This window comes from Delphinus delphis, chromosome 12, assembly GCF_949987515.2.
Source record: "Delphinus delphis chromosome 12, mDelDel1.2, whole genome shotgun sequence".
Classification (NCBI taxonomy): Eukaryota; Metazoa; Chordata; class Mammalia; order Artiodactyla; family Delphinidae; genus Delphinus; species Delphinus delphis.
Window position 1 is genome coordinate 82224526 of NC_082694.2, and position 24856 is coordinate 82249381.

Here is a 24856-nt window from a genome sequence, read left to right on the forward strand (position 1 = left end):
TTGAGACAGGTTTCCTTGTCATCTCGTTTTGTTAATTCTTTCATTACACCTTGTCACTGACGGTATGGCCTCCAAGGATCCTGCATTTCGAAGGAGTCTCATTTCCAAGTCCCTACCTCGTGCAGGTCCACCGTTTTGTTCTGGTTTCTAAAGAGTGTGAACATCAAGCCTCCTTGTTTCCGAACTTGGCAAATGTCCCCGAAGGGCAGGCGCTGGAGTTCTCAGCTTTGCCGCTGTTTTTGGCTCCCGGGGATTTCTTCTACCTGACTGCATGCGTGGCTATGCGTTTAAGAGGAGATTTATCATGTATTACCTGGGATTTGTAGGTGTTTTGTGGCAATAGGCTTTTCAGATAATGGAGATTTCCATGTCGCTGGAGATAAAAAGATCGAGATAGATTTTATGTCTAACTCAAACCCACGTGGCCTGAACAGAGCCAGACCGCACCCCCACCTCTGTTACACCCTGCTAACATGCAGGCTGACCTGTGGGTAAAAGCATGCTTCCCATTAGGCCTTCGGAGATACACAGAGACCACATCTTCGGAGATACCACAGAGACCCTACCAGCACCTTCATGGGCCTGTAGGTATGTGGACAACTTGGGCTGGGAAGTGCGGTTTGGTGACACCAGCCTCCCTTATTGTCACACTGAGGCCACCAATTGCCATCTGTCATTGTTCATCTCTAGATTCTGCTGCTGCTTCTTTTGTTTTTACAAAGAATTGTGGAACGAGGTGGACAATTTTTCTTGCTAAAATAAAGATGATTTAGCTCCTTGCCTTCCCCGGGGCTGTCATCCTAACAACCTCATTAAAGTGAAATGAGATTGGTTCCCAGTGACTGTTCACCAGCTCCCAGCAATTAGCTCTTTTTTTCCCACTAATCATTTAAAAAGTACACCATTCTGCAGGAAGAAATATTTGCAAATGATGCAACAGTCAAGGGCTTAATCTCCAAAATATACAAACAGCTCATACAACTCAACAACAAAAAGACAAACAACCCAATCGAAAAATGGGCAGAAGACCTTAACAGACATTTCTCCAAAGAAGACATACAGATAGCCAGCAGGCACAAGAAAAGATGCTGAACATCACTAATTATTAGAGGAATGCAAATCAAAACTACAATGAGGTACCACCCACACCAGCCAGAACGGCCATCATTAAAAAGTCTACAAATAACAAACGCTGGAGAGGGTGTGGAGAAAAGGGAGCCCTCCTACACTGTTGGTGGGAATGTAAGTTGGTATAGCCACCGCGGAAAACAGTACGGAGGTTCCTTAGAAAACTAAAAGTAGAATTACCATATGACCCAGACATCCCACTCCTGGGCATATATCCAGATGAAACTATAATTCAGAAAGATAAAAGCACCCCGTGTTCATAGCAGCACTATTCACAATAGCCAAGACATGGAAGCAACCTAGATGTCCATCGACAGATGAATGGATAAAGAAGATGTGATATATATATATATATATATATACACACACACACACACACACACACACACAATGGAATACTACTCAGCCATAAAAAAGAACAAAATAATGCCATTTGCAGCAACACGGGTGCAACTAGAGATTATCATACTAAGTGAAGTAAGTCAGAAAGAGAAAGACAAATACCATATGGTATCACTTAGATGTGGAATCTATAATATGGCACAAATGAATCTATCTATGAAATAGGAACAGACTCACAGACATAGAGAACAGACCTGTGGTTATCAAGGCAGGGGAGGGAGAAGGAAGGATTGGGAGTTTGGGGTGAGTAGATGCAAACTATTACATTTAGAATGGATAAACAACAAGGTCCTACTGTATAGCACAGGGAACAATATTCAATATCCTGGGATAAACCATAATGGAAGAGAATATGAAAAAGGAAGGTTTCTATGTGTATGACTGAGTCACTTTGCTGTAGAGCAGAAATTAGCACAACATTGTAAATCAACTATACTTCAATAAAAAAACTAAAACTGAAAAATTTTTTAAAAAATTACATCATTCTGGAATTTTGCTCAAAACTGGTCAGTCTTGCTAGTTTGTTTCTAGATTGTACCGCTTCTCCATTCTTGAAAACTGGATCACGTTTTCCTGTCCTCAGTCTACCGCCCCCTTTCTTCCTCTCTTGATTTGTCACGTGTTCTTGCATTTGATCTGTAACGAGGGCTCAAGCCCTTTTACTCTCCTGCTACGAACTGTCTAGTTCTGAAACTGTGAAATTAATGGGACCAGAAACATTTCTTTTTTTACCATCTCTCTCTTATCTGGAATGATGATAATGCAATGCCTACGATGTGAGAAGTCTGGTAACAGAGCGTGTGGATCAGAGTTGAAGTTGCATCAGTAGGCCAGATTAAGGACTAAGCTATTAAAAAAAAAAAAAAAGCCCCCCACGAGGAACGAGTAGGATTCAGGTTAAACCTCAGGACTGGAAAGGGAAGGGGGTGGAGACTAACAGTTACTATTTAACTCCTTTCTTTCCCAGGCCACATGCCAGACCCTTCCACAAATCCTACAGCCACCGGAAGCCTCAGACATTGCAGTGTGGCCTGACTAGGATGCTGGAGAGCTGCCTACAGCTGGTTTTGTAACCTGTGGAATTTAATTATTTGTTCATTGTACATTCATATATGAACCCATCAATCTTTTAAATATATTTTATTTTTATTTCTTGGTATATACAAAGTAACTGCCCCCTCTAGTTTGGTTTTCCAATCTGTAAGCCGAGGTGAAGGGGTGAGCTAAATAGTATCTTGGGGACCTTCTAACTCCAAGTTTTAACTCCAGCTACCGCAATGTGGAAAAACTAAGGTCGTACAGAGAGGGGGCCCAGGTCAGCAAGGGGTCTGACTTCTGTCCTCAGCGGAGACAGGGCAAGCACTGGTGCTGATTTTCCACACTGTCATGTCTGTGTTGGGCTCGTGTGCACTTTTTCTTTTAAACTGGGAAGGTGATTTTAGGACGGCAGAGGTGAGCGGACAGGCCGCTTGGTTGTTGGTGTGTAAATCAGCAGCGCTGCCCTGGTCCTTCCCTACCCTCTCTTTCTGTGCTGTTCCTTAGCCTTCCAAGGAGCCCAGAAAATCATTACAAATGTACAGCAAGGTTCTAGCAAAGCAGAGAAGTTCTGTTAACAAAAATATTTCTTTTAATATTTTAGCTGGGAGTGCAGGCAGCTGTTAGAGGCTCTGAAGCTGAATTCCAAAAGTAAGGCAGAGCGACTGACAATCTGGGCACATTTTGACATGGAATTTCCCTTTACTGTTCACAGATGGCCATTGGCTCAGGGGCGGGGTGGTGACCGTGAAACAATGTGATGCATCGGAGGGTCCCCGTAAAGCAGCGTGGTCCCCCCAGGAACTCACGCCCAGGCTGTTCTTCCCTGCAAGGGACACGAGGGCTGCATGAGGACCATCCTCAGAGCTGGGCCAAGTTTGGAGGCACACCTTCTTCTGCGTGACCCCATAATGTCCATTACTATCTGCATCCCGTTCATCCACTCCCTGCCCACTGTGCCCAGAGAGCCGCCCAGCTGCCGCCAACTTGAACACCGCACTCAGCTTCTAAGAGTCACTCCTCTGCCCGTACTTCAAGCCCCTTCGAGACTTGGCCCCTGCCCTCCCTCTCCACCCCCTACTGCTTCTCCATCGTCCTCCCTTTGCTCCAGACACACTAAACCGCTTGTCATTCCCAAGATACGTCAGGAACACCTGCAGTGTCATCTTCCCAGAAGCATCCTCCCACAGGACTCACCGTCTGGTACGCCAGCCCCAAGCTGGGTCCCATCCTCGCTTCTGGACAGCCCCTCTCCCCCGCAGACTGGGACTTCCCCTGCCACACGCCCCCCTGTATTCCAGGCACTTGCTCGTCTCTCCCTCCCCACCTGGGTTTGAGCAGCTTGAGGGCAGGGAGCTGCAATCCTGAGCTCCTGGGTGTCCCTGGCATGTAGCATGAGCCTGGCCTATAGCAGAGGTCCAACGAATCTCTCTCAAGTGGAGGAATGAATAAAAACTGAAAATAGCTAAAAGTCACCCAGACCAAGGCTTATACACCAGGAGATCACCAAAGTGGGATGAAGTATCAACGGGAGGAAGTTCCCACATCTGCTCATAAAAGGAATCGGGGCAGTTTCTGGAAGCTTCTGAGCAAGGGCATCACCCTTGGAGCAAGTGTGTCCTTTCACTATGCGACTGTAGGGGGGACCCTCCTTTGGCTGCCGTGTGTGGTGCGTTGGGGGCCCGTCTCCCCACGCAGGGTGGGTCCCCCAGGAAGCTCATCCTGAGACAGAGAATGAGTTCAGGCAGGTTAGCGAGGGCAGTGCTCTGGGATCACCGTCTGTGGGAGGAGAGAGGGCCGCCCTGCTGGCCAGACGATGCCTAAGAGTGGGCGTGGGGGATCTCAGCTACTCCCAGGGTTGCTCTGCAGGCCTTCCAAGTTCCCTAAGTTGGAGCAGGGGGCCAGGCCTTTACGCCCCCATGATGACCATCATGGGATGCAGGCTGCCCCCACCCCCAAGGAGGGGCATGTTATGGGTTCAGCTGTGTCCCTCCAAAAAGATGTGTTGAATTCCTAAGGCCCCGGCACCTCTGAATATGCAAGAATCTGCTACAACAAAATAGGGCTCACAGGGATCTCATGACTGTGGGGCAGCGTAGGTAAGAGACGTGCTGTCAGAAATGAAATCCAAAGTAGGCTGAGTGCTTTTCATTCATTAATTCATTTATTCACACAGTTCCGTCATTTTACAAATATTTATTGAGCACCTGCTATTTGCTGTATTAGCGGCACACCAGGAGCACACAAGGGAGCTGTCATGAGCCCCTCAGCCAGTCGCTAAATGGCTTTTCTGGGGTTCCCAGCCAGTCAGGGCAGGGCGAGGACCAGAACTGGGGTCTCCCGGCTCCTGCCTTTCTATGCTTCTAGGGATGAACCTGCTTTCTTTCCCCATGGGATCTAGACTAGCAGCTTCATTCCCCACGTGCCTGCCGTGGCCCTGGCCACACGCACTAGGTGTAATGTGATGGCATAATGATAGAAATGGATAACACCCCGAGCTTCCTTAACCCCCCTGCTCTAATCATACACAACCCCAGAACACACTGTAATAATTTGTCATCCATTTTCCAAGGTAGAAGGCACTAACTCTTCATTAGAAGCCAAGGCTAGAGATGAGTAAATACATATGCATGCCAGTCGGAATGCTATAATTAGAACTACCATTTGACTAAAGACAAATGGAGATGCTGTAATTCCAGGCCTCTGCTTGAATGTTGAGTTGCTGCTGGGGAATAGCCCATGTGTGTTAACACTTTAAGTTCCGAGCAGGCGGTAGCACAGTAAAAAGGCAGCTTCTTGTAAGTGGGGCTGGGATGTACCCTACATGGAACTAGGTATTTCGCTTCTGTGTTTATTTCCCAAAGCCAGGTTAACGTGATGATTAGTATTTTTCAGACATTTCTGACAGATATTTTGAACGATAATTTTGCATAAAAGTGTCTAACACTATTTGTATAACAGGTTGGCATCTTTCATTGGCAACAATGAGTTGGATGAGAACGGGGTGGACATACAAAATCTATTCATTGAATATTTTTTCTCAAGTACCCACTCTATGCCAGACACTGTTCCAGGCAGTGATGAACACAGATGACTTGGACCTAGAGATTGTCATACTGAGTGAAGTAAGTCAGACAGAGAAAGACAAATAACCTACGATATCACTTATATGTAGAATCTGAAAAAATGGTACAAATGAACCTATTTACAAAACAGAAATTTAGTCACAGATGTAGAAAACAAACTTATGGTTACCAAGGGGGAAAGTGGGGGGAGGGATAAATTGGGAGGTTGGGATTGACATACACATGCTACTATATATGAAATAGGTAACTAATAAGAACCTACTGCACAGCTCAGGGAACTCTACTCAGTACTCTGTAATGACCTGTATCGGAAAAGAATCTAAAAAAGAGTGGCTATATGTATATGTATAACTGATTCACTTTGCTGTACAGCAGAAACTAACAAAACATTGTAAATCAACTAAACTCCAATAAAAATTGATTTAAAAAAACCACAAACGACTTGCTTTCGTGGAGCTTACTTTTCAGTGAATGGAGACATACAAGAAAACAATAAACAAGTGTGTAGCTAAGTACATAATACATATAAAATGTTGCCTTGTGATAAGTGCTACAAAGAAATATAGGTCAGGAGCAGGGGATAGAGAGCAAAGGTGGGTGCTGTCTTAGGTAGGGTGACTGGGGAAGATTCGGATGAAGCGACATTGCAGCGGAGACCTGAATGAAATGAGGGAGCGATGGGGATACACGGAGAAAGAGTGTTCAAGCAGAGGAAACAGCCAGTGCAAAGGCCCTGAGGCAGCTGAGGCAGGAGTCTGCCCGGTGTGTCCCAGGACCAGCAAGAAGGCCAGGGTGCCTGGAGAAGAGTGAACCAGGGGAGGAGGTCAGGAAATAAGGTCAGAGAGGAAGCAGGGGACAGATGAGTAGCCTGAGGGCCACAGGGAGGACGTGGATTTTACTGTGAACACGATGGGAGACATGAAGGGTTTTGGGCAAAGGAGTGATGTGATTCAACTTCAGTTTGAAAAGAATCCTTCTGGCTTTGTGTGAAGAATGGATCGAGGCCGGGAGGCAGGTAAGGAGACAGCCGCCAGGGGAGGCTGCTGCACCTCTTCTTTTTTCTTTTTTTTTTTTTGCGGTACCCGGGCCTCTCACTGTTGTGGCCTCTCCCGTTGCAGAGCACAGGCTCCGGACGCGCAGGCTCAGCGGCCATGGCTCACGGGCCCAGCCGCTCCGCGGCACGTGGGATCTTCCCGGACCAGGGCACAAACCCGTGTCCCCTGCATCGGCAGGCGGACCCTCAACCACTGCGCCACCAGGGAAGCCCTGCACCTCTTCTTGTTGGGGTGCTTCAGCACGCAGTTCATGAGCAGGTCAGGAGCCAAGCTGTCGGCCCCAGTCACGGCTGTTTGGTCCTGGACAAGCTGCTAAACCTCTCTGTGCCCCATTTACTCACCTGTAAAATGGGGATAGTACTGTCACCTTCCTCGGTGGTTCTCAAAGTGTGGCCCTCAGGCCAGCCACATCATCTTCACCCAGGAAATTACCGGAAGTGCAAATTATCAAGCCCCACCCTAGACCTGCTGTTTCAGACACCCGGGGGGTGGGATTGCCGAATAAATTACAGGGCATCCAGGTAGACTTGAATTTTAGATAGACGATGGATATTACCCATGCAATATTTGTGGCATACTTACCTACGTCTGGGGGGACCCAGCAATCAGTGTTTGAAGAGGTCCTCAGGTAATTCTGATGGACCCTGACATCGAACATCGATGCTCCTCACGGTGGTTCTGGAGGTTTCTGGAAGCTTAGCACAGTGCCTGGCACCGGGCTGGCGTGCGGTAGCTGTCACTATCAGCCCCGAGCACTGGCTGATGCCAGGGACTTTGGAGCCTCGAGCTGGAGTGACTTGGCTGAGGGCACGGCAGGTGGGATCTCTTCCCTAGGAGGACTCTTCCGTGGCTCGGGTGCTGGAACGCGTGGAGACGTGCCAAGTGCCCTCAGCCGGTTGCTTGAAACCGTTCTTCTCCCTCCCTCTGTCGGGCTGATGATGGGATCTGAAGGGGGTGCACACCCACCCCCTAGGCTCAGGGGTTTGGAACTGTGTGGGTTCTCCTTATTTTGCAATGACAATTTCTCTAATTCAGTGACCAAAAGGTATACAGTCTAAAAGTCAGCTTGCTAATGACACCGCTGGTGAGAATAGCTTTCTCTCTCTAGATTGTTTTGGTCAGCTCTGCCCAGCTCTTAGACTGAGGAGTCAGTGCGGGGCGCCTGAAACAATTACCCTCGTAAATGTTAACTTAAGTGGGTCAGAAAATAGGGGTGGCGTTTGTTCCCGAAGGCAGTGAAGAATACGCACTTCTCGGTCTCACTGGAAATGACAGACACGTACATCCTGATTAGGTTCTGGGAGAAGATGTGTCCAGTATGCGATTGATAAATTCCAATTAGGTGGGTTTGGAAAGAAAGATTTCGGTTACGAGGGGTAATCACCTGTTAGTGGAATCGAATTTTCTTTTCTCCTGGCTCCTCAGTGGCTAAGTGCACCATTAGACCCGGTAAGTGCCGCTATTTGTTCGCGGACTTGCAGCCATCTGAAAATCTGGTGTCATAGCGGCCTGCACAGAGGGTTTGTATGGGGAGGTATTAAGATAGTAATGAGTGCGAAAGCCCCTCCCTGAGCCTGGCACTTAACTAGTACTTAATAAGCATTGTCTTCACAAATCATTAATCCGGACAGCCGTTCATTTGAGAATTGCTTTTCTCTGTAGTGGAAAGAATGGATGCTAGGTTATTGCCTGTGAAGACCTTGTGTTGCCCAGAAGCATTGCTTGTGGTAATACAACACTATGCATTGGAATAAATGGGAAATTAAGGCTTTCTTTTAAATCGCAGGAATATATATGTTTAAGCTTCTCAAACTTTAATGTCCATAGGAATCAGCAGATCTCGGTGGGGCTTGAGATTCTGCATTTCTAACAAGGTCCAGATGATGCCGGGGCTTCTAGTCTGGACCCACACTTCGAGATGGGGAGATGTCCGGCTACCAGCATCACAAGGGCATGACTGGTGTTAGTACAGCGGAGCGCTCTGGAGAGCGAGGCCTATCTGAAACGACGTATGCTCTGGGGTGATGGGGGTGATGGATATGAAGTGACGGGATGAACAAGCCTGATGTCTGGTACTCAGTGTGCGATTAATAATTGTTCATTACTTTACATGACTAAACCAGGAGGAAACGGGTATACCTTAAACCCTATAATAAAAATTGAGTTTTATCCAACAGAAAGATCATAGTTGACTCTGATTTATAACCCAACCTCTTCCACGGTAGGATTCCCTTTAAGTAGTCAGCTCTTCTAAACACATTTCAAGCAGGATGCACTGATTGATTTTTCAGATTTTAGGAATCCACTCATTGCTTACGTGTGCGTGCACCTCCGTGGGCTCGGGAGCGTGTCCTCGTGTTTCCCCCGGGCGTGGGCTCATAGCTCTGCCGACGCGGGTGCTGCTTGTGTCAGGACAACTTGTTCTCTCTCATTTCCCAGGCCCCACGGGTACCTGTCTTCTTGGGCCCCTCCCGTGTTCTGATCCTTTCTCGCAGGGACACTGCTTTGAGGGAATTGCCTGCAGTTTGATGCGCAGCGCTTTCCTGTTCTCTCCTCCTTGGCTCCCCTTTACCAGGACAGCTCTCCCCAGCCTGTGTGAGCAGGCGTGGGGCTGAGGGAGGCAGAAACGGCTGCCTTTTAAAAAAAAATTTAGCTATAATGTACATACCGTAACATTCACACATTTACCCGTTTCAAGTATACAGTTCAGTGGTTTTAAGGATATTGATCAAGTTGGGCAACCATCACCACTGTCTACTTTCAGGACATTTTCTTCGCCTCCAAAAGAACCCTGTCCTTATTAGCAGTCATTCCCCATCTTCCCTCCCCCCAGCGCCCATCACCCCCTAGTCTTTCTGTCTGTATGCATTGCCTAGTTTGATCATTTCTTATAACTGGAATTCATACAATATGTGGCTTTTTGTTTCTGGCTTCTCTCCCTTAGCAAAATGTTTACAAGCTCATCCGTGTTGCAGCCTATGTCAATACTTCATTATTTTTTTAAAAATAAATAAATTTATTTATTTATTTTTGGCTGCGTTGGGTCTTCGTTGCCGCGCGCGGGCTTTCTCTAGCTGCGGCGAGCAGGGGCTACTCTTCATTGCAGTGCGTGGGCTTCTCATTGCGGTGGCTTCTCTTGTTGTGGAGCACGGGTTCTAGGCACACGGGCTTCAGTAGTTGTGGCTCGCGGGCTCTAGAGCGCAGGCTCAGTAGTTGTGGTGCACGGGCTTAGTTGCTCTGTGGCATGTGGGATCTTCCTGGACTGGGGCTGGAACCTGTGTCCCCTGCACCGGCAGGTGGATTCTTAACCACTGCGCCACCAGGGAAGTCCCCAGTACGTCACTGCTTTTTATGGATGAAAACTCCCCATTATATGGATCGACACCCATGCTCGTAGCAGCGTTATTCACAACAGCTAAAACACGGACGCAATCCAAGTATCCACTGACAGATGAACAGATAAACAAAATACGGTCTATACATACAGTGGGATATTATTCAGCCATGAAAGTGAAGGAAATTCTGCCGTATGCTACAACATGGATGGACCTTGAGGACGTGATGCTACATGAAACGTCAGTCACAAAAAGACAAACAACGAATGATTTCATTTATCTGAGGTACTTAAGGTAGTCAAATCATAGCGACAGAAAGTAGAATGGTGGTTGCCAGGGACCACAGGATGAGGGATGGAGAGTTACTGTTAAATAGAGACAGAGTTTCAGTTTTACAAGACAAAAATCTGGAGACGGATGGTGGCGCTGGTTGCACAACATCATGAATGTACTCAGTATTGCTGAGCTGTACACTTAAAAATGGCCAAGATGGTAACATTTGTGTTAGGTGTATGTTACCACAATAAAAAAATTTTGAAAAAAAATTGAGGGGGAAGTTGGCAGAGTTTCCAGGAGTCAAACAAGGAAAAGACATGGTAATGTTGAACTTGTTGGAATTGGCAGTATTACTTTTTTGGCCAAAGTATAGACAACGGATGTTTGAAGGAAGAAAGACAGGGAGGAATGGTGACATCTTGTTTGCTGCATAATTTCTGTTATGAAAATTAAAATGAATCTGCAGAGCTTATCTGTTACAAGTGCAATTTTGCAATCTTTTTCTAAGGGAGAGATTCACACTGTAGTTATACTGGGCGGAATGTGCTTTAAAATTCATTATTATTAATCCTTTGGAATTCATTCTTGCTCCCCTCAAAAGCCAGCATCCTGTTTGCTCTGGCACACCCAGTGCTTTTGTTTTTGCGGTACGCGGGCCTCTCACTGTTGTGGCCTCTCCTGTTGCGGAGCACAGGCTCCGGACACGCAGGCTCAGCGGCCATGGCTACACTACCATTTGGTAGTGTGTATATGTCCATGTACACACTACCACTCTCTCACTTTGTCCCAGCTTACCCTTCTCCCTCCCCTTGTCCTCAAGTCCATTCTCTAGTAGGTCTGCGTCTTTATTCCCGTCTTGCCCTTAGGTTCTTCATGACCATTTTTTTTTTTTTTTAGATTCCTTATATATGTGTTAGGATACAGTATTTGTTTTTCTCTTTCTGACTTACTTCACTCTGTATGACAGACTCTAGGTCCATCCACCTCACTACAAATAACTCAATTTCATTTCTTTTTATGGCTGAGTAATATTCCATTGTATATATGTGCCACATCTTCCTTATCCATTCATCTGTCGATGGACAATTAGGTTGCTTCCATGTCCCGGCTATTGTAAATAGAGCTGCAATGAACATTGTGGTACATGACTCTTTTTGAATTATGGTTTTCTCAGGGTATATGCCCAGTAGTGGGAGGCAATCATTCTTTAACTACTTAATTCTTCATTCTTACTCCTTTTGATCCAGGAAAGGAACTAACAGGTTAAGCAAGGCATTGCATACATTTAGTAGAGCAGATGTCAGGGGTTAGGTTAAATGTTACCTAGTGATTTCATTTTTACAATTAAGGTTTAAGGGCAACAGAAGAAGGCAAGCAGGAAAGGGGCAAAAGAGCTGCTTACGGCCCTTTTGGGTTGAGTCTAGCGCAGAGAGGGTACTTCCCAGACTCATTTGTAGATGGGGTGGCTGTGGACGGAGTTATGGTGGTGTCTAGGTGGTATGTAGTGGGAGTCTTGGGGTGGGACTTCAGGTAAAGCTTCAGGTGAAGAGGGGGTTGACTCTGCTGGCTGACACCATTTGTGACCCATGTCCCCCTTTTCCTACCTGCAAAATACTGACAAGATGCTTGAGTGACAGCAGCCACCCCTCCTGGGACTCCTTGAGGATAGTTGAATGATGATAAGCCCCTAAGAGAGGGCTCTAGGGAATTGATAACCTCGGGGCACTCACTGTGCCGGCCTTGGGCTGCCCCCCACTGGACTTTTCATGAGAGGAAAAGAAAACAGTATTTTGCTTGAGCCACTGTTATCTGGGCTTTTCTGAGAGTGAAGAGAACCAGTGATCTGAGAACTCCTTCTATCTCTTGGGCTCGCAAATCCCAGGGGAGTCAAGTGGGAAGGCCAGAGGGTAGTTGGCTCTGATACCAGAGTCTGGTGTTATCACATCCTGCATCATAAGTATGGGAGGGACCTCGGAAAGGACAGAACAGAAGCAGATGTTTCCAATGTGCGTGGATGCTTACTAAACAGCTGTACTGTCTATTCCTCCTTCCAACTGATATGTGATTTGACGAAGATAATCTCTCTTTGTCACCTGGCCACATGCCCTACTAGGCCAGTTACTCTGCTGCCACCTCCTTACAGCAATGGGTTAGGAATGGGCCCATTGTGAACCTCTTCCCAATGAAGGATGGGAGAGGTTGCCTCCCACGGGCCTCAGTGGAAGTCTTACTCACCAAAAGAAATGTATAGAAAGACGTACTCTTCTTGCCCTGTTCCACGGGACATGATGGTGTGTCCTTGAGGTACCAGCACTGCATCAGCTATCTTGTCACTTTGAAGGGAGCCGAGCCAACGTGGTGAGTGAGCTGCACACAGCAGAGAGCAGAGCAGGAGCTGGGGAGAAGCCGTGTTAGCCAGCACTGGAGCGGTCCTATCCTGTATTTTTCATTATGTTAGGTCATAAATCTCCCTTACTGCTTAAGCCAGTGGAGTCAGGGTTTTCTATTACTTGTAGTCAAAAATTCCCTGATGAGTGGTTTTTTTTTTATTGAGGTATAGTTGATTTACAGTATTATATTAGTTTCAGGTGTACAACATAGTGATTCAATATTTTTACAGATTATACTTCTTTTTTTTTTTGCGGTACGTGGGCCTCTCACCGTTGTGGCCTCTCCCGCTGCGGAGCACAGGCTCCGGACGCGCAGGCTTAGCGGCCATGGCTCACGGGCCCAGCCGCTCCGCGGCATGTGGGATCTTCCCGGACCGGGACACGAACCCGTGTCCCCTGCATCGGCAGGCAGACTCTCAACCACTGCGCCACCAGGGAAGCCCCCTCTACTTCTTTTAAATTTATAATATTACAAAACAATAGCTATATTTCACTGTGCTGTATAATATATCCTGTTGCTTATCTATTTTGCACATAGTGGTTTGAATCGCTTAATCCCATACCCCTAAACTGCCCCTCCCTCCTTTCCTCTCCCCACTGGTAACCACTAGTGTGTTCTCTAGATCTGTGAGTCTGTTTCTGTTTTGTTATGTACATTCATTTGTTTTCTTTTTTAGAGTCCACATATAAGTGATAACATAGAGTATTTGTCTTTGTCTGACTTGTTTCACTAAGCGTAATGCTCTCTAAATCCATCCACGTTGCTGCAAATGGCAGAATTTCATTTTTTTTTTATGGCTAATAGTCCATTGTGTGTATGTATATATATATATACACGTATATCACATCTTCTATATTCCTTCATCTGTTGATGGGCACTTAGATTGCTTCCACCCCTTGGCTATTGTAAATAACGCTACCATCCCTTGGCTATTGTAAATAACGCTACAGTGAACATCGGGATGCACTGATATGTGTTTTAAAAGAGGGTATGAGAGCTTCCCTGGTGGCGCAGTGGTTGAGAATCTACCTGCCGTAGCAGGGGACACGGGTTCGTGCCCCGGTCTGGGAAGATCCCACATGCCGCGGAGCGGCTGGGCCCGTGAGCCATGGCCGCTGAGCCTGCGCGTCCGGAGCCTGTGCTCCGCAACGGGAGAGGCCGCAACAGTGAGAGGCCCGTGTATCGCAAAACAAATAAAAATTAAAACAATAAAAAAGGGTATGATAATAACTACCATAGACATGTGAAATAAACTTATGTCAAAGATTTCACTTAATTCATTTATTAATGGGGGAATCAGCAAGACGTTACAATAGTTCAAAGGAAAATTCAGAGACAAACACAAACAAGTAATGCTAAAATAGAATTTATAGGTAGATTCAAACTTGCCTTTTTACAGGAAAGGGAGGGGGGAAAGCCACTGTCCTCTAGATAGAGTTAATTTGCATATCTATGGACGAGAAAGCTTTGCACTGCTAGTGTTAGTTATAATTCACAGAACTGTAAAACAGCTTAAATGAAATGAATAGAAAGTTCTTGTCAAACTAAATGTATGAGAAAATCCACAGAACGAGAAAATCCAGGATAGACAATGCTTACTTTTCCCTTGAAGACACCCAGTAATCATTTTGGTCTGTTTCAAAGTTTTTCACACATGAGTCATACCTGTCAAATCTAAAAGATGCATTACCCGTGTTCCCCAATCCTTTTTCTTCGTCTGAATGCCCTGATGATTTTAGTTACTTCTCAGGCTGTTTTATGATTTATCTTTTTGTGGCTCCTGGCCTCCAGGAAAGCACTACTACTGTCAGTTCCTCATTTAAGCACAGCTGCATGCCAGTGTCTGAGCTTTACATGCAGTGTCTGTGAATAAGTCATGATGGACGGTCCTTCCTTCCTCCTCAACGGAGAAGATGTTTATGGATTAAAGATGGATTGCTACTTGGCTTCTGTGTTCTGTGTTGGATGCATTTTTGACCATAGATCAATCATTTCTGTTTCTAATATTTTCAAGTAGTCACCCAGGCCAATGATTTCCAAATTCTTGCTTGATGTGATACTGAATCATAGATTTAGTTGGACAAGAACTTTCTACCTTATGTCCACACTGCCTCTAATAAAAGTTATGAACAACATCTATCTTTAAAGTGGCTTAAGGTCAGTTTTGCCTCTTTGCAAACATTCCTAATGGTGATGCAGGCCCCGCACAGACCCCCCAAGCGCAGCGATCAGCGGCAGAGAGACTGAATAATCCTGCCACAGCTCCCAGATGGCAATGATTTCCTCTTGGCCTTGACTCCATTGTCCAGACAGACCCAGCTGTTACTCTCCTCCACTGACAGATAAAGTATTTATTCTTCCCCAGTCAGGTTTTTAATTCAACAAAGATTTAGGGAGCACCTCCTATGTGACAGGCCAAGTCCCAGGTGTTTATTCACCATGGTGAGTGAGAGAATCATGGTTCCTGTCTTTGTGAAACCTACATTTTATTATAAAAAGAGAAGAAGCTGGGCAGATGATTCAAAGGAGCCTGTCAGGAAGCAGTTCAGGTACAGGAAAGAGGGTTAGGACGGGCTTGTGCCTGGGAGACACAGCGGGATTGGAGAGAAAGGGAAGGATGAGGGTATTTAGGAAGTAGAATTGGTAGAATTTTTTATAGCCTTTTTCTAGGAAACTCCATAGTTTACCTTTAGAAAAGATGCTGACATCATGTATTTGTTGGTCTGTAAAGGATTATATGGGCATGGAGGAAAATATGAATGTGTACATGCTAAATTCTTAATTTGGGCTTTGTGGGTATAATATTAGCCTGGGTTCTCAAATCTGTATGAGTCTGGGTTTTCCGGAGAAACAGACCAATAGGATACAGTTGTGGGGGGAGAGGGGAGCCAAAAGCCAAAAAGAGGCAGTGAAACAACAGTGTGGTTCATAGATTGATATGTTCCCACTTAAGCATTTTTGTAAAACTTTGATGTGTATATATGCAAGAGAGAAAGTTAAAAAATAGGTTTAAAAGGACTTTGGGACCTCTTGTCTCATCTCGTGACTAGTTTATGTCATTGCTTAGACAAATGGGCGATGGCTTGATAAAGACTGGAAATGGCTAACTGGATATCTAGGATGAGTATTTGATTCCCTACTGGTAGGAGTTCAAGAGTACTTAGTCTTCCTGTGTCTGCTCACTTGTACCTGTTTTATTCCTGATAAGAACCACATGTTTGTGTCCCTCCCTGCACCCCCATTCCCATTAGAATGGAGGTGGGACCTGCCAATTACTCCTTGGACAAGTAGCACTGGGACTTAAATTAGACTAAAGTGTAAATGACTACTATCAAATCTGTGTATGATTTTGGGTGGAGGAGTGGAAAGAGCACCAGGAATGAAAGGCTTAGAAGAGAGTCTGTCATTCAGTGGTTGAAGGGTCAAGAAGAGGGGTTATAGAGAAACTCCTGGCTTTGCCAGCTTTGATAAGGGAGGTAGCTGCGTGCCATAAGGAAAACAAGTACCGATGTGGGTTCAAGTCTCACTACGTCACTTATTTGCTAAGTAACCTTGGGCAGGTGACTTAACCTCTCTGGGGATAAAGGTGCCTACCTCACATGGCCATTTAGAGTTAAATGTGATAACACAGAGGAGGTGTTGGTTGGTGTCATGCAGGACTTTTTCCCATTCCTCCTGCTCAGGCGCTCTGAGAGTCGATGGCAGCTTCCTCTTTCTCATTATAGATGAACCCACAGTCAGACGGGTTCACTGGCAGATCTGATCACTTGCTGGCCGCACTTTCCTCAGCCTGCAGGAGCCTGATGGGGACCTGTCTGGTGCTGTTTCTGCCTCAAACACCCCAAGCAGCTGAGAGAGGGCGAGCAGAGCTGAGTATCAGAGTGTGTGTGTGTGTGTGTGTGTGTGTGTGTGTGTGTGTGAGAGAGAGAGAGAGAGAGAGAGGGTGCTTGTGAAGCCCTCACCACAGTGCTCAGCCCTGGTAGGTGCTCAGTGAGTGGTAATCGATCATAGTAACGGTGATGATGTGGAAGGGGTCTGGGAGGGGGAGTGAATTTGGATCATCCCCTTGACCACCACCTGTCTGGAGAGGTGCTCAGCAGGCTTTTCTCTACAGGCAGGTCCTCTGCAGAGCTTCGGGACCCTGCATAATCAGCCCACCTTTCTCAGCGACCATGCCCCCAGCAGCGCCTCTGGTCTGGCCCCGGGTCCCCTCCCAGTCCCAGGGCCGGGCCACGGTTCTCCTTGCCTGGTCCCTGTTCCACGGGTTTGGACCGACCTTCCGGCTCCCAGCACTCCGTGCTGTCCTTCCCAGCCCCCGCCAGCACCACTGCCTCCCCTCGTCCGGCATCGCCTATGCTCTTTCCTCCCTCGCAGCTCTATCCTGCCTTCCACGCGTCGCAGGAGATGCTCTGCTCCAGATGAGGATGACCACGAGCTTGCAAACAGGAGGCAGGGAAACAACTCTGCTTCTGAACGGTGGCTCCGTGTCGTTATGATGAAGGACCAACAGTTTAGGGCTTCCCTGGTGGCGCAGTGGTTGAGAGTCCGCCTGCCGATGCAGGGGACGCGGGTTCGTGCCCCGGTCCGGGAAGATCCCACATGCCGCGGAGCGGCTGGGCCCGTGAGCCGTGGCCGCTGAGCCTGCGCGTCCGGAGCCTGTGCTCCGCAACGGGAGAGGACACAACAGTGAGAGGCCCGCGTACCGGGAAAAAAAAAAAAAAAAAAAAGGACCAACAGTTTAGTGTTGACCTCACCTTCTACTGTGTCCCTGTGGTTGGAGTTGACGGTGGCAGCGACGTGGTTTCATCTGATTTCGAGGAAGAGGAGGGGCGAGGGCGGTCAGCTCCGCGAGCTGCTGCCGCCTCGCTGCAGCTCTGCTTGCCCGCTGCGGTTTGTTGACTGTTTTCAATATTTATTGCCTAATGAAATGACAAAGTGCATTGGATGCAGCTGTCTTGTCAAGGAGGAAGCAAAGTAATTAAGCGTTAAAATTACATTGCTTCAATCCCTCAGGCTGGGCTCGCTCCTTGTAAATTGAATGACTGTGAAAGATCCCAGAGCCGCCTGATAAACGGGCCCGTCGCATCCTACAGGAAGGGGACTCCACGGTCACCAAGACCTTCTGGGCTTCTCACGTCAAAAGTGACAAAGGGACCACGCTTTCCTCCTTAATAATAATCATTTGTCACCCACTGGTGGCAGAGGGTCCGGGTGGGGCTGCTCATTTCCCTAATCTGCTAAAGATGCCTGGGTCAGGGTGGCCGCAAGCTCCTGTGGGGCAGGGGCCCCTGGAGGCCAGGTTTGGAAAACGGCAAAACCCAGGGCACAGCCTCTCCAGGTCTCCTCCAGACCCTGGCCCAGCCCAGGTGTCTGCGCCCTGTTGTGTGACAGGCCAGACTTGACCTTCCCACGCCGGCACCCCTCCCCCAGCACACCCACCCCTCTCCTCATTTCTGACGCCAAAACCCAGCCCATTCCTGGCTCATGAGGTCAGTTTTAGTTCTTGTTTTTGAATGTGGTACAACACATAACATGACAGATAGCAGTTTAACCATTTGTCAAGGGCACAATTCAGTGGCGTTGAATATATTCACAGTGTCATGCAGCCATCAGCATTATCTATACCCCAAACTTTATCATCCCAACACGAACCCTGTGCCCAACAAACAGTAACTCTCCCTTCCCCTTCCTCCCAGCCTCTGGCAACCACCATTTGACTCTCTGTCTCTATGATTTGACTGCTCCGAGGACCTCTTATAAGTGGAATCATGCCATATCTGTCTTTCGGTGACTCATGTATTTCACTTAGCGTCGTGTCCTCAAGGTTCGTCCATGTTGTAGCATGGGTCAGAATTGCCTTCCTTTTAAGGCCGACTAATGTCCCACTGTATGTATAGATCACATTTTGCTTGTCCGTCCACCTGTCGCTCAGGCTGTGGGGAGTGGCGCCCTGGCCCGGGGAAGGGGGCTGTGGGGTGGGCTTTGTTTCTTGCCTTTGGGCAGCTGCTGCAGGCACTTAGCCCCCCGCATTGGTTTCCCCTCCTGCCCTTCGCGTCCCCACCTGCTCCGGCTTCCCCTTCAATGCTTCTCCCTTCCTCTGTCTTCCATGTTCGTCCCAGGACTTGCCTGCCCCATCCGTTCCTCTGGAGCTCTCACCTGGCCGCCTCTGACGCCATTTCTCACCAACCCCCACACCCTTTCTTCTTCTGGCTGCGTGACCCTGCCCACTCCAGCTCAGTCCGTCGGAGAAGGGAGGTGGATCCCCAAACACATTATCCCGAGTCACCTGCCGGCAGCTGTTCTGGGACTCCAGGCCCGGTCGCTGTGGGCCTCTTACAGGTGAGAAGTCTTACAGGTGAGGCCGCGAGGGGCTGAGTGACCCAGCAGGGCCATGGGCCAGCTCGAGGCAGAGACGTGGCCACGGCACCTCTGTTCCTGGATAAGACAGCGGGAATTCTTCCCACGGCTCCATGTGCTGTCTCCAAACCATATACTCCCAGGGGCGCGATCACCCATTATTGCTGCCATTTTAAGTTTTACACCGAGTCAGAGCGAGACGAATGGAAAGGAAAGCAGCTGGGCTATTTATTAGAAAAGAGGGCGTGCCAGCTGCAGACAAAAGCCGAGAGCCTCACCGCACACTTCCACTGGCGTGAAGAGCACAGTGGGTGACATAATTAAACCTGCCTGCATCTGACTAGGCTTTTTTTGCTCTGGTTTCTTCTTTGTTTTTCGTTTTGGGAAGGGGTGCTGGCGGGAGTGCTGTCTGAGCTGAACAGCCGCACAGAGAAATTCACAAGACAATCAAACGGGTCTTATGTTGAACGTCTTGGGCTTCTCTCCACGTGGCGTCTGAAGGAGAAGCAAAGCAGGCCTGAAACTTATCCTTTCTTCCTTTCATTTCTTTTGGCTGTTGAGTCATTGCTAAGAAAGTTCTTCCCACTCCCAGAGTATGGAGGAGTTTACCCATATTTTCTTCTAGTACTTGAAGGCTTTTATGTTTCGCATTTACGTCTCTTTTCCATTTGGTGTCTATCCTGGTGTTGATTAATGAGAAAGGGACCCAGTCTTATCATTTTTTCTTGTTTACCCAGTTACTCCTCTTGTTAAAAAGTTCATCTTTTCCCCACTGACTTGGGAGGCTGCCTTTATTTTATACCATGTTTGGATCTATAATTTAATTTTTCTATTCCGTTCCATGGGTCCATCTTCATTCACTAATATCATACTATTTTGGTTGAAGAGATTATAAATGGTACATATATAGTGACCCTTGAACAACTTGGAGGTTAAAGGCACTGACTTTTCCCAAAGTCAAAACTCCAAGTCCTGCTTTTTCTGCCTCAAAAACAGAGGGATTGACACATGACTCACCCAAGGGCGGGAAGCTGAAACGGTTTGGATAGACTCAAGATTCAAACTCCAGTTCTTTTGATTCCACTTACTGCAATCTCTAATGGAGCACAAAGTTTTCTCCCCACACTTAATTTAAAGATCTGTCTAATGAAAATACCGGTACTATATTGAAAAAACTCCACGTATAAAGTGAATCCACACAGTTCAAACTGTGTTGTTCAGGATCAGGTGTGACTCTTTTTTGTTGTTATTCTTTTTAAAAAATTTTCCTGGCTGCTCTCACTTACTTCTTCTTCCAAATGAACTTCAGAATCAAGTCGTGCATTCACATCTATAACTTAATTTAGGGAGAACTAACATCTTTATGAAGCTGAGTTTCCCTGTCAAAGGACATAGGATGTCCTTCTGTTTGTTTATGTTTCCCTTTGTTTTCTCAACGGTACATTCTAGTCTTTTTCTCATACAGGTTTTGGACTTTGTGAAGACAGAGAAACTGCTGCTCAGATAGATCTTCAGTTAGGCACAGGTGGTTAGTCGACAGCCTCCAGCAGGTAGCTCTGCCCAGGGTAAGAGTCTGTACCCAATTCAGCCTTCCTACACCACTGAGCAATTCTCCGACACCAGCTGGGTGTCCTATAATTCAACCCAGTTCTGACACTACCTTCCTGGAGAGAGCATCCCATCCCATAGATTGAGGGCTCAGTCCTACAGACTGCTCCCCCGTCTTCAGCATAGACACAGATGCCAGGCGAGAGTCCAGTTTATCACCTGTGCTTTTGAATGGCTATAGATCGGAGGTTCCAACGACCTTCTCCTAGGGTTGGATTAATGTGCTAGACCAGGTCATAGAACTAAGAGAGACATTTTACTTACTAGATTACCAGTTTATTATAAAAGGAAATAGCTCAGGAACAGCCAGATAGAAGAGATGCATGGCGTGAAGGAAAGGGCCCAGAGCTTCCATGCCTTGTCCAGGCGCACCATTCTTCCTGCATCTCTGTATTCACCAACCCGGAAGCTCTCTGAACCCAGTTCTTTTGGGATTTTATGGAGCCGTCATTAAAAAGGCATGATTGATCCAATTATTGGCCACTAGCAATTGATTCAACCTTGAGTCCCTCTCCTCTCCCTGGGGGGCGGCTCATGGGAGGTGGTGTAGGACTGGAAGTCCAGACCCTCTAATGACAGATTCGTTCTCCTGGCAACCAGCCCCATCCTTGGGTGTTTTCCAAAAGTGCCTTCGTTGACATAACAAAAGAAACCTTTGTTGTTCTCATCACTTAGGAAATTCCAAGGGTTTTAGGAGCTCTTCCAGAAAGGGGAACTGACGAGACCAAATACATAGTCCTTATTATAAATCACAAAATAGCACACAGGATCCATCCAGCTTTTGTGCCAATTACAGTGTTCTCAGGACACCCCGGGGCAATCAAGGCCAGTATAAGAGCCTGGCCAGTTCTGCCCAACACAGGACAACTCCAATTCCAGGTCTGTGGGTTTTCCGCGTCCCATCCTCTGCCTCGTCTGCTTTCAGCTTTTTCTCTTGACTCTATCTTGGCATCTGCTCTCCAGAGAACCCACACTGCAATGAACATTTATTTTTAAATGTTCAAGTTTACACTTGAGTATATCTTCTTTCCTTTTTTATTATGTGAATGGAATACCATTTAAAGTGGACTTTGTTTTAACATATGGAAGTTACTGATTTTTCTCTACAGTATTCATTTTATAACCTACTTTTTCTAAATTCTTATTGTTTGTAATTTTCCCATTGGTGTTTTGGGGTTTTCCACACACACACACACACACACACACACACAAATCATTAGTGGACAGTGAGAGTTTTACCTTTTCCTTTCTAAATCTTATGCCTCTTCTTGTTTCCTCTTGCCTAATTGCATTGGCTAATATTCCAACACAATGCTAAATAGTAATGGTAGTAAAAGGCATCCTTGTCTTATTCTTAACTTTAGTGAAAATTTTCTAGTGTTTTCCATTTAAGGTACTGTTGGATTTTACATATATATTTTTCCATATATATGTATATATAAAATCATATTAAGAAAATATTCTTGAATTCCTATTTTACTGATTACTTCACATGAATGCGTTTTGGATTTTGCCAACTGCCTCTTCAGTAATTTTGCTTCTTGGCACTATTAATATTATGGATTATTAATGAATTTCCTAATATTGAATCAACCTTGCATTTCTGGGATAACCTGCATGTGATCATAATGTATCATTTTTTAATAAGCTGTTGGGTTCTGTCTGCTAATATTCTAGTTAAGATTTTTACACTGATGTTCATGAGCGAGATGGGTCTGTGTGGCTTTTTTTCAACAAGTGCATCAGGTGTATGGCCTAATATTATGCTCATGTTATATCATTTGGAATAATCACTTCTTTTTCTATATTCTAGAGTAATGTAAGTAACATTTAAGAGGTTTGGTAGAATTTGCCCATGAAACCATCTGGGCCTGGTTTGTTTAGAGGGAAAGGGGAGGTGGTGTGGGACTCATGAACTACTTTGTATTTTCAGAATGGTCTCCACTCCCATCCATTTTGGTAAATTGTAATTTTTGTAGACTATCATCCATTTTATAAAAGTCTTCAAATTTATTTGCATAGAATTTTGCGAAGTAGTCTCACCTTTTGTATCTGTTGTGATGTTTCTATCCTTCTTGTCATTTCTGATTTTTCGTATTTGTGTTTTCTTTCCTGATTATGTTACCCAGTGGTTTGTCTATTTTCTTGTCTATTTTTTCCCTAAAATACCAGATTTTTGATTATTATAACTACTGCTTTATGCTAACTCTTTAAATCATGTTTTATCTTTAAGCAATTTCTCCTGTTTTCTTTTAGTTTACTCTGTTTTCAAGACTTTTAAATTTAATTCATTGTCTTTATTTTCCCCATTTATATTATTATTATAACTTAATAGATATATTTTTTCTGACAATTGCTTTGGCAATATCCCATTGATTCCGATATATCATGTTTTCATTCCATTATTTTCAAGATATTGTGTAAACTCCTTTTGTACTTCCCGTTAGTCCTAAGAATTGTTTAATACTATGTATTTTAATACCAGGTAGCAGGGCTTTTTTGTTTATTTTATTACTAATGTTACAACTCTTGTTGTGTTATGATCAGAAGATGTTGTTTGTACAATTTCCATTCTGAGAGAGTCACTAAGATTTTCTTTGTGGCCTAAGAGAGTTAATTTATATAAATGTGCTGTCATGCTAGTATTTATCATTGTTGGATAGCTGATGCCAGTTAGATGAGAAAGAAAAATGAAGCATACAGATTAGAAGGGCGGCAGTAAAACTGTCATTATTGGGCGATGTTATCATTATTTAGCTGAAAAACCCAAAAGAACCAACAAAAAAACTATATAAATCAATACCCTTCAAATATATATATATAAACATAGTGTAGGACTAGTTATATAGTTTATAAACATTTGTGTATAAAAAATATGCATCTACCGGATATGTTTAGCCATGCAAAGATTCCCTCTGGAGGGACACCCAAAAGAGGGGAACCACTGGTTGCTTCTGGGGGTAGAAATGGGAGACCCAAAGATGGGGTTTGATTTAGAGCAGGGGTCCCAACCCCCGGGCCGTGGACTGGTACCGGTTGGTGTCCTGTTAGGAACCGGGCCGCACAGCAGGAGGTGAGGGGCGAGCGAGCGAAGCTTTGTCTGTATTTATAGCTGCTCCCCATCCCTTGCATTACCGCCTGAGCTCCGCCTCCTGTCAGATCAGCAGTGTCATTAGATTCTTATAAGAGCGTGAACCCTACTGTGAACTGCGCATGCGAGGGATCTAGGTTGCAGGCTCCTCATGAGAAGCTGATGCCTGATGATCTGAGGTGGAGCTGAGGTGGTGATGCTAGCACTGGGGAGCGGCTGCAGATACAGATTATCATTAGCAGAGAGGTGTGACTGCACAGAGACCATCATAAATCAACTGCTTGCAGACTCATATCAAAACCCTACCAGTGAGTGGCCAGTGACAATTAAGGGGCAGCTAGCGGCAGGCTTTATGGTGGCAAGTGAGCTGAGGTACTTCAACTGTACAGCTGCATCTGGTGGCAGGCTTTAAGTCAGAATCCTACACTTATTTTATTTTATTTTATTATTTTTGTGTGTGTGTGGTACGCGGGCCTCTCACTGCTGTGGCCTTTCCCGTTGCGGAGCACAGGCTCCGGAGGTGCAGGCTCAGTGGCCACGGCTCATGGGCCCAGCCGCTCCGCGGCATGTGGGATCTTCCCGGACCGGGGCACGAACCCGTGGCCCCTGCATCGGCAGGCGGACTCTCAACCACTGCGCTACCAGGGAAGCCCCCGACACTTATTTTAGTCCCCGTGTGGCCCGCCCATTATTTTATTCACCACTTCCATCCGTGCCTCTTTCCCACACTGCACACTCGTCTCAGTCACAGTTTTGGTAAGCCCACAAGCTAACCCTAGCCAAATGAGTAAAAAACGTCGCTGGAGAGCTTCTGTGAAAAGGCGGAAAGACCCAATGATGAGAAGGCAGAAGACTCTAAGGCTGTCAACAAAATGAAAGCTGCATTTAAAAGAAAATACCAAGAGTCCTCCTTAAATTATGGGTTCATTGCAACAGGCGATTCACATTCTCCAAACCCGCTTTGTGTAATATGTGGCGACCAGCTATCCAACGAAGCCGTGAAATCTTCTAAACTGCTTCACCGCATGGAGACCAAGCGCCCTGCATTAAAAGACAAGCCTTTGGAGCTTTTCAAAAGAAAAAAACGTGACC